The sequence below is a fragment of the Podarcis bocagei genome (assembly GCF_964188305.1).
Source record: "Podarcis bocagei genome assembly, chromosome: 8".
NCBI classification, from domain to species: Eukaryota; Metazoa; Chordata; class Lepidosauria; order Squamata; family Lacertidae; genus Podarcis; species Podarcis bocagei.
In genome coordinates, this window is record NC_138133.1 from 26,440,953 (window position 1) to 26,446,952 (window position 6,000).

At 48.8% G+C, this 6,000-nt stretch overlaps 1 long non-coding RNA gene across 1 annotated transcript; it reads left to right on the forward strand.

The window, feature by feature from the left end:
• Positions 1-545: 545 nt before the first annotated feature.
• On the forward strand, positions 546-5,070 carry LOC308594011. The gene is made up of 3 exons (XR_014011220.1): positions 546-1,122; positions 1,153-2,167; positions 4,449-5,070. It is a non-coding gene; the product is annotated as an uncharacterized lncRNA (long non-coding RNA).
• The last annotated feature ends 930 nt before the right edge of the window (positions 5,071-6,000 follow it).

Here is a 6,000-nt window from a genome sequence, read left to right on the forward strand (position 1 = left end):
GCAGCAGGAAAGTGATCATAGTGGTGGCACAGGGATCAATAGACCGTCAAACGTCCGGGGACCCTGTGTGATCACCGCAGGGGGCAACCCTAAAACCACTCCTGATGCCATCAGGACACTTACAGTGAGCAGCTGGAGGTAGGTGCCAGCATTGGGAGCTTCCAGAAGGAGACCCTCCCCCCCCCCCAGCAGGCTCTGGAAGTGCCTCTTCAGTTCCCACAGGAAAAGAGAGAAGAGAGGTTGAGTGCTGGGTTAAATCTTGCAAGGGTGTGAGAAGAAAGAGCAAAGGGAAGTCAAAGCAGAGGACATGCCTCTTTGTCCTCCTCCTTTTCTGCACCCCCAAGAACAGCCTCCATTGTCCTACGCAGGATAGCACTGGCCATATCGTAGCTGAAATATCTCCCATGAAGCTGGAGAGAGAAAGTGAAGGGGTTAGAGGCTGCCTCCTCCCTTGCCCCCTTCTCCCTCCTGCCTGCTCTTGCCCACCCGAAGCTCCCCCTGGAGTTTTGCCCCCCATCCACCCCAAAGACCCCACTCACCTCAGCTGGAGGAGGGCCTCCAAGGCCAGGGCCAGGCTCAGGGGGTGATCCCTGAAGCACTCCAAGTGGGCAAAGATGTGCTGGAAGAGAGAAGAGGAGGAAAGTCAGCTCCTTCTGGGGGTTTCCGGCAGATGGCTCCGACCCTAAACGCCAGGCTTGTCTTCTTAGGACAGCCCTGTCCTTCCTGGAGAGGGAGGAGACCCCTAGGAGGGTCCTCCAAGCATCAAGGTGTCCCAGAAGAGGAACAGAACATGAGGACGGTGGTGGAGTCTTCCTTGGAGCCAGAAAGACCCCCAGGAAGGGGGAGAAGGCCAGTGTCGTAGGGCAGCTGGAGAAATGCAAAATGGAGCCAGGCAGAGGTGTAGTAGTTGGAGGGCTGGACTAGGAGGACCCGGAAGAGCAGGGTTTGAATCCCCACAGCCATGAAGCTCCCTGGTGGACATTGGGCCAGCCTTGCTTCCTTTGCAGGGCTGCTGTGAAGATAACAATTGGTGGCAGGGAGAACCATGAAGGCCACCTTGAGCTCCTGGGAGGAAAGTGGGCTAGGAATGTCCTAGTAAATGTAAACAATGAGAGTAAATGAGTGAATGAGAGAGTAAATGTAAACAATGAGAAAAGGGGAAGGCGGGGAAAGAGTATGGAGGAACTGAGCTCTCTGGAGAAGACTGGCCGGGTCGATTTCCAGAGAGCCAAGGCTGTGCAGGGGACCCCAGGACTCACATCCCGCCCACAGGAGGCCAAAAGAAAGCAAAGGAATGCTACTCACGGTCTGCACATTTTGTTCATGAAAAATTCCCACCCTCCTCTCTAAACTAGCTAACCATCTAAAATGCCCACCCAAGCCTAACTCTGACCCCAACCCCAGCCCTGAGCCTAAACCTAATCCCCGCCCTAACCCTACACTTACCCCTAACTACTCCTTTATGCACAAAATATATACAAAATGTGCACAAATGTGCACAAAAGAAAAATGTAAAATAAAAAATGTGAAAATAAAGAACAAAAAATAAAATAAAATAAAATAAAAGTGTTAAAATAAAAAGTGAAATGATAAATAAAATAAAAATAAATAAACTCAAATGAATCAAATAAAAGTAATAAAGCAAATAACAATAACAATCAAATGAACACCTCTCCTTATCGTCTCCAACCACCACCAACTCCTATCTCTACTACTCAACTCGCCTCACTACTAACCCACAATGGCCGCCTGCAAGTTGGTGGCTTTTAAGGGAGAAGCAAGAGATGTCACAAAGGAGGGCAGGTCCTTGTCACCGTGGCAACCCCCCACCTGGCCCTGGCCCCTCCTGAGAGGTGATGCTCCACTGTCAGAACTTGGAGGCACCTGCTGTTCCGCCTGCAGCTGAGCTGTATCTTCTCTCGGCAGATTCACGCCGGCATTTCACATCCTTCTTCCTGCTGCCCCATTTCCAAAGGGAGACCATCCCCACATCCTTTAAGGCAGGCTAGGGGTCTGGATTGGACCATCTGCTTTGCATGCAGGTCTTTTGTCCTGGGAGGCATCTCCAGGTAAGGGGGCTGGGAATGTCCCCCCCCCATCCAAAACCCTGGAGAGCTGCTGCCAGTCAGAGCAGGCTAGTTGAAGAAGGATATTGAGCAGCAGGAAGGTGACCAGAGGAGGGTGACCAGGATGATGAAGAGTCTGGAAACCAAGCCTGATGAGGAACAGTTGAGGCAGTTGGAAACCAAGTCTGATGAGGAATGGTTGAGGCAGCTAGGTATGTTTGGCCTGGAGAAGAGGAGACTGAGAGGAGAGAGGAGAGCATAGCTGTCAACTTTTCCCTTTTCTTGCGAGGAATCCTATTTGGAATAAGGGAATTTCCCTTTAAAAAAGGGAAACGTTGACAGCTATGGAGGAGAGCCATCTTCTAATATCTGAAGGCTACAAGAGGGAGCAAGCTTGTTTTCTGCTGCTCCAGGGGGGACAGCAGGAGAGGAGATTTAGACTAAACATTAGGAAGAACTTTCTGATGGTAAGACTCTCTGGGGCAGTGGTAGACTCTCCTTCCTTGGAGGCTTTTAAGCAGAGGTTGGGTGCCAATCTGCGAGGGATTCCGCTGCAATTTGGGGAGCGCATAAGGCCTACTCTACAGGGTTGCTGTAACCACACAGGGCTTCTGAGAATCCGAAAGTGCCTGACAAATATTGGGCCTTCCATTTCATTGTGGGGAACAGCTGCAGTGCATCAGGAAGCGTCCCTCAACTTCCATTTCTTCTCTCTCCTGCAGCCAAAGGAGCCGGGCTGGATTACCAAATAGGCAGAGTAGGCACTGGCCTATGGGCCCCACATTTTTAGGAGGTCTCACGACAATGGATCAAAATAATATTGATTTGATCTTGAAAGAAAACGGCAATCAAGCTTTCCTGGTTCAATGTTATTCCAGCGTGCTCATGAGGCCTGTCCCCCCACCCAGATTTTGACTGCCAAGGGGCCTCCGCAGGGTTTAATCCAGCACTGCCCCATGAACAGCCCAGTATACCTGAAGGAGCATCTCCACCCCCATCGTTCAGTTCCACCCCCACCCACTGAGGTCCAGCTCCGACAAGTGATCAGCTTGTTGCTGAATCATCTGAGTCTTACAATTAAAGATTCCTTCCTGGTAAAATCCCTTCTAATCCCTCTTTTAAAAAAAATAAACACAAGAATCTGATTAACGTTAATATAAAAGTAGTTTACTCACAGATTCATTCAGGTTCACCGACATATCCCTGAAGGCAGGCTTAGGTTGCATAACAACTAGAACTATTCCATAAAGAAGTTAGTTCCAAGTGACTGCAGCTAAGCAGTCACTTCTCCAAACACACAGCAACATACAAAATGGAGAACACACACTGATCAGAACATGGAGGCCATGTGCTCCTCCATGCTAGTACAACAGACCACACCCTCTTCAAGTCACATGTAGTGGAAGTCTGTCCCAACTCAGGAGTAAAGAGGAAGTCTTCTCCTGAGTGGTACAAAACATCCCCTAACATGTCCACTGTAGGAATGTTGTACTTGACTGCAGTTTTATATCCCACAAAATGTACATTTCCTTATTTTGCCTCATCCTGGTATATTATAGGTTGCTTCCATATAGGTGTTTATTGTGGGAATGGCACTGCTCTCGCATACACCCCCATGACAGCATCAAAATGCTAGGCTGTGTTTCATTCCTTTTATATTCAGAGTCGCAGTTTTCACAGAAAATCAGGTAAGTTAAAAAAAAACAAAAAACAACCTGCTGCCAATGCCCCATTTGCAATTTCTGAATGGCCAGTTTGCAATATTAAGCCCCCAGCTGGAAGCACCCATAGAGATTTCAGTTGCCACACAAATGCGGTGGGGATAGGGCAGGATGCAATAATATTGTGCATTTCAAATGTTTGTACATAGCACTAGCAAAGGTGCTGGTGGGTAAATATGTATTGAAAGGTATATGCTTGAGGGTTTCCTATAGGCATCTAGCTGGCCACTGTAAGAACAGGATTCAGTTCTAGATGGGATTCAGCAGGGATCTTCTCAATGGCGTAGCTAGCTGCTCGGGGGCCAGGTGTGGCGCACACGTCCTTCAGCTGGGGGCAGAGCAAGCCGCCCATGGGGGCAGGGGGTGCTGCGTGGAGCCTCTCTGCTGCACCCCCCCCCCCAGCTGTAGAGTGGCTGAGGGAGAGGCGGAGGGCAGGTGCAAGTCCCCCGCTGCCATTTCAGGCAGCCCAGAGCCTTCAGGTGCCCAATCCACCAGGAGAGACGTGTGACTCGGGCATGCTGCAGGCCCTGTGGTAAGTGCCGTCCCCCGCAGTGTGGCACCCAGTGCCAGCCACGTTTCGTTATGTTTGTTGACTGAACAAAAAAGTTCCGTGGTCCCTTTTTAAAAAACAAACAACCTCCTATTTTTGTCATTTTGTCAGCCCCCTCAGTGATGACACCTGGGGCAGCCCGCACCTTCTGGACCCCCTTCCTCCGCCACTGGCTCTTCTTGTTTTCTAGGTAAACTCTTAAGGCTACAGCTCATTCAATTCAATTTCATTCTGGCCATACGCTCCACACATTTTAAGGACATGATCCCATACACACACCGCCAAATCCTGGGAACAGTACCATCGTTTGTTAAGGATGCTGGGAAGTTTAGCTATGTGAGAGGTAAATTACAGTTCTCGGCATTTTTGGCAGGTGGGGGGCAGCCATGTATGGTGCGATCTGTCTCAGTTTGCAGAAGCCACACCTTGCATTTACTGCACCACGAAATAGAGAGGCTGCAGCAGTGGTTCAGCTGGTAGGAAACAAACACAACAGACAAGTTTTATGGTTTCACTATGTCAGCTACTGCTGTACCAATGTCTTCTTTCTGGGTTACGCTATTACAGCATGTTGGGTAAATGAGGGCTGTTAAGCCAGTATATAGTGTTCCCTAATTTAGGGGAGGAAAAGCACCCTGGGCTATGCTAGAGAGCATGTGATGATGGAACACTCACCCCACAGTCCTGATAAAAATTACTACCCAAAGCTGCTATTCCCTCTTGAAAGCTGCCATTGGTGTCCCCCCCCCCATGCCACAGTCCTGATCTCTTGGCAGCTATTTAGCAAGGGGGGGAAGCACACAATTGCTAATTATCTGCTTAGCATAACATGTTGGTTTGGCTCAAAGAGATCCCAGTGCTTAGTCAGCAAGGACTCTTCAAAATTTGATCCTACAAACGTTACAGGGCTAGACATAAAAAATACTCCCAAAAGGAGGGTTCAAAACAACAACAACAACAACAACAACAACAACAACAACAACACCCTAGCAGACTGTAAAGAAGACGACCCAAGAAGGGCAAGGGAGAACTGAGAAAAAGAAATATAAGATAACAATTCCACAGACTGATTTGGGTGTGTGCACAAGGCTTCTTTCTCTTAGTATGTTTTTCTTTGATCCAGAGTAGCCAGTCAAACAACACCCAAGGCGAGTCTAGCAGGAACAAGGTGGAGTCATGTTTGCAGCTGGGCTCTTCCAGGCAAAGCAAAACCCTATACTGATACAATCCAGTCCTGTTCTTCCTAGTGCTAAGACTCAGAGCTGGCACCTGAATGCCAGCCAGACATCCTGACAATTCTTGTTTCAAGTGGTGGCTGAATAGACTCATCATCCATATTTCCCAGTTATCCACATTTTTACAAGCTCTTTTCATGCAGCTCAAAAAGGAGGTGTATGAAGTGCAACATAAGAAGAAAAGCCCCAAGAAACAAGGCATATTTTAGTAAAGTGAATGCAAATCTACTTCATAAAATATACTATTGCTTTTCCATATATATTAAAGAACTAGGGGCTGCCACCCCTGCTTGCTCTTCTCACCAACCCACCAGCTCCACCCCACACCTTTGCTATCCTCTCCTTCTCCACATCTCTCCCTAAACCCCCACCCTCTTCCCTCACAGCTCACCCAAACGCCTCTTCCTTCAGGAGCGGGTGCATGAGAG